Raw genomic sequence first — 4,931 nt, forward strand, 5'->3', positions numbered from 1 at the left:
GGATATAGGTCTGCATATGTATTCCACTTCATACCTGACACCCAGGAATTTCACAGAAAAAGAAAATGTGTCACCATCAGCTTCTTACTCTATGATTCATTGTTTGGGAGTGTTGGTGTCTGAACTCAAAGCCTACAAGGCCAAATTACTTAATGGGTGAATATCAGAACGCCATCCTGTGGCAAACTGAGCTTACAGGCAGTTCCCAGGGTCTGAGATCAAGCCCCTAGGGTTGACAAAATAAGAACAAATTGACATGTAGATGGTATTATGCTAATAAATATATATCTTTATAGAGTGCCAGAAGTGTCTACACATTATTCAGTTATATAGACTACATTTCTACCAATTCTTGGGTATTTATTATGCCTCTATGTAATTAATAGTATTTTTTTCATCCTTAACAAACTATTAAGTAAATCAAGGTACTGAAATTATTATATCCCTGTAAGAAATTGTATTCTTTTAATGCTTCATATTAAATAAAATCAGTCTACTGAAATTATGATGTCTAATTTTATATGAGTAGCATTCACGATTAGCTCATTCAACTGTGACATTGATAACATTCCATCATTATTCCTATGGATGAGAACGAGTCTCTTAAGATCTTCCACTATTTGGAAGTGGCATGACTGGGATTCGAAATCTAGACCTATGTTCCTGTGAGGGATTATGGCTTCCTCAATAGCCTGCTAGCCTTCAGCAATGCAAGATGAAGCACCCTTTGGAGCCCTGTCATTCAGATCCAGATGCTCATAGTGCAAAGGAAGGAAATGTAAAAGTGCAATCATGCAACATTTTTTTCTTTGGTAGGTCATAGGGCTTGAATTCTGGGCCTGGGTACTGTCCCTGTGCTCTTCAGCTCAAGGCGAACACTCTACCGCTTGAGTCACAGTGTTACTTCCGGATTTCTAGTGGTTTATTGGAGATAAGATTCTAACGGACTTTCTTTCCCGGGCTAGCTTTGAACTACGATACTCAGATCTCAGCCTCCTCTGTAGCTTGGATTTCAGTTGTTTTTTTTTTTTTTTTTTTTTTTTTTAATTTTATTTTATTTTATTTGAGAACATACTGTACAGAGGGGTTACAATTACATGGGCAGGATAATGCATACATTTCTTACCGAGCATTGCATCCTCCTCCTTTGTTTACCCTTCACCTCCCTTCCCAGCCTCCCCCCTCCATCCCACCCAATCATACCCCCCCTCCTCCCCCCCCCCCCACCGACATTGTAAAGCTGGTTTTGACATGACATTTTGTACTTCTCATTGTTGCAACAGGTCCACCTGAATCCTTAAACGACTTGTTTGTCCCCGTCTCCTCCACATGTTATACTGACATCAAATATAGTGAAAGCAGGGGTTATACTGTGGGGGAGGGACATACAAAGCAACAAAGAAATAATCTTATAAATGCATTAGAAACACATGCATAAAAGAAACAAAAACATTAAAATACATATTTGAGGTTTTGTTTTCCTAACATCACATTATCTGACTTTTTCCGCTTGACTCATACCTATACTAGATATTGCAAATAAGGGAAACCATGGGACCTATGTTTCTTTGGGCCTGGCTTACTTCACTTAATATAATTTTTTCCAAGCCTTTCCATTTCCTAACAAATGGGGAAATGTCATTCTTTCTGATGGAGGCATAGAATTCCATTGTGTATATATACCACATCTTCTTGATCCATTCATCTACTGAGGGGCATCTGGGTTGGTTCCATGTCTTAGCTATGGTAAATAATGCTGCAATAAACATAGTTGTGCTGGTAGCTTTAGTGCGGCCTTGTTTGTGATCATTTGGGTAAATGCCCAAAAGTGGGATTGCTGGGTCGTTGGGGAGATTTCAGTTGTGAGCCACCTGCCCCCGGCTCTGCCACTTTTTTTCTGTGCATATTTTTTCCACTTGCAAGGCTTGGAGATCTAGGATTCCAGGATTGGCTGTGGCTCCAGTGGCTGCACCCCAGCCTAGGATGATGGAAGCTGAGGCAGAGTTGCCATGACCTGAGTTCAAGACCTTGCTTCGCAAAAATAAATAAATAAATAAATTAGCTCCTTGGCTTGCAATTCACGCTTTTTTCTTCTACTAGGCTTTGGATTTGAACTCAGGGTCTGGGTAACTCTGTAGCACTGTGTACGAAGGGGAAGCTCACCATGCTTGAAGACAATAAATTTGGGCCTGGTCCCTAGGCCTGAATTCAAGCCTCAGCCCTGGAAAACATACTATTTATATTTATTGTAAAGATAGTATTTGTATTTACCACAGATGTTCAGTCCATATCCTGTTAGTTGTGGTTATTGATTGCATTTTTGTTTTATTCAATTATTTACCATTTATTGACTGTGATGATATGCATTCCATTTATTATACTGATGGCATCCCATCTCATAGTATCTAAATTTGTAGACGTGTTCTCCATCATGTCTGACACCCAGGACTCTCAGAGAAAAGGAAAACAGGTGTCACACTTGTCTTCTTATTCCACAATCCAATTGTTTGCAGTGCTGGGATCTGAACTCAGGGCCTATCAGACCTAATTCAACACGGCAACCTCTAGCCAAAGAAGCTTCCAGACAGTTCCCAGACCCTGAGATTGAGCCACAAGGGTGGACAAAATAGCCATACATGGATAGGCAGGTGGCAGTATACCAATAAATATATATTTGTATAGAATTCCAGAGACATCTACTTAGGATTCAATGACATCAACTACATTCCTACCAACTCTTATGTATTATTATGCTGCCATTGAAGGAGTAGTATTGTTTTCATGCTTAATAAACCATTCATTAAGATCAATCAGCTTCCTAGGATCATTGCATCCCATTTTAGATTGGACCGATGCCCGCAGAAACTTATACATTCATGAGTTTGCAAACATTCCATCGTTATTCCCGTGCATAGGAACAAGTCTCTTGGGAAATCTCCCCACTGGTAGGTGTCAGGACCAGGATTCAATATTAGGGCCTTCGATGACATATGGGCCTGTGGCTTCCATGATAGCCCGCTAGCCTTGGCCAATGCTAAGTGAAGTAAACTTGTAGCTTTGTCATTCAGACCCAGGTTGGTCACCATGCAAAGGAATAAAATGTAAAAAATCCATCCCGCAGCTATTTTCCAGTGTGGGTTTTGTTTTTTTTTTTTTTTTTTTTTTTTTATCTCCTGCAAGGCTTCAGGGCCTAGGATCACAGGATCGGCTATGCGCCCATGGCAGCCCACCAGCCTAAAGTGATCGAAGCTGAGGCAGAGTTGCCATGAACTGAGTTCAAATCCCTTGGTTGGCAAAAAATAAAATAAAATAAAAATAATAAATAATAAACCACCTTAGCCCAGAATTAGCACCATTTTTTCTGCCACAGCTGGGATTCCAACTCAGATCTGGGTAACACTATAGCACAGTGGGTGAAGGGGAAGCTCACCATTCTTGAAGACTACAAGGTCAGGTCTGCTCCCAGGGCCTGAACTGAAGCCCAGGTCACCTTCACTCTGCAGGCCGCCGAGTTCGGACCCAGCATGGTCACCATGCAAAGGAAAATGAACATAAAAAGCTCCAGATCGAACTTCCTGCCACTTTTTTTTCCCCTTCGCTGCTTTTTTTCCCTGCAAGCCCTGGGGTCCTAGGATGCGATGAGTTGTAGGTCCAGAGGCTGCAGCCCAGGATGATTGGAACTGAAGCAGAGTTGCCACGACTTGAGTTCAAGCTCTGAGTCTGTTAAAAAAAATTGTGAAGGAAGAACCCTAGCTCCGAATTCACCCCATTTTACTGCCTTAGCTGGGATTTGAACTCAGGTCTGGGTAACTCTGTTGCACTGTGGGGGAAGGGGAAGATCACCATTCTTGAAGAGTACAAGTTCAGGCCTGCTCTCAGTGCCTGAATTGAAGCCCCAACACTAGCAAAAATCATATGCCCACCTATTTTACACATAGGATCTCTATTTACATACATGTGTGAAATGCATCATGTTTTCAGTGTAGTTATTTATTTTATTCTGTGTATTAGAGATGCATTTTGTATTTTATTGTGTATGATGACAGATATAAATGTGCTGACATGCATGACAACCTATTCACATGTCTATAGAGTTGCCTATGCCTTGTCCATCCTAGATGAGACCCAGGACTTTCACAGGGCCAGAAAGAAGGTGAACTGATGTACTGCTCACATCAGGATTCATGTTTTGGCAGTGTTGTGATTTGAACTCAGAACCTAGCAGGCCCATTTGGCGAAAGGGTCAAGGTGAGGACACTGGCCTGTGAGCAACTGAGGAGCTAGACCGTTTCCAGGACTTGACATTGAGCACCAGGGAGGGCCCGGATAGGCATAAATTCATAATTTAAACATAGGACCTCTATTTATATACATGTGTGGACAGCATCTTGAGGTCAGTGCACTTCTCCTTTATTTGTGTCTAATTCATGGAAGTAATGTGTATTTTACTGAGTATGGTCACAGGTATAACTGTGCGGACATGGATGTCAACCTGTTCACATGGCTATAAAGTTGCCTATATAGCATGCTCCATTCCTAGCTGAGAAGCAGGACTTTCACAGCAAAGGAAAAGAGGAGGATCACTTGGCTTCTCACATCAGTATTCATCTTTTGACAGTGCTGGGATTTGAACTCAAGGCCTAGAAAACCAAAGCGGTGAATGGGTTATGGTGAGTACACCAGCCTCTGAGCCAATAGAGGGTTAGGTCCATCCCGGGTCCTGAGATTGAGCCCTGGTGGGGGCCATTATTGTTATAAATTCATAATTTACAGAGATGATCTCTATTTACTTACATGTGTGGAATGCATCATGCATTCAGTGTAGTTATTCTCTTTATTTTGTGTCTTAATCAGGGATGCATTTTGTATTTTATTGCAGATCATGACAGATATAACTTTGCTGATATGGATGGCAATCTATTCCAATGTGT

Source organism: Dipodomys spectabilis, unplaced genomic scaffold (genome assembly GCF_019054845.1).
Source record: "Dipodomys spectabilis isolate Male_0828 unplaced genomic scaffold, ASM1905484v1 ptg000454l, whole genome shotgun sequence".
Taxonomy (NCBI): domain Eukaryota; kingdom Metazoa; phylum Chordata; class Mammalia; order Rodentia; family Heteromyidae; genus Dipodomys; species Dipodomys spectabilis.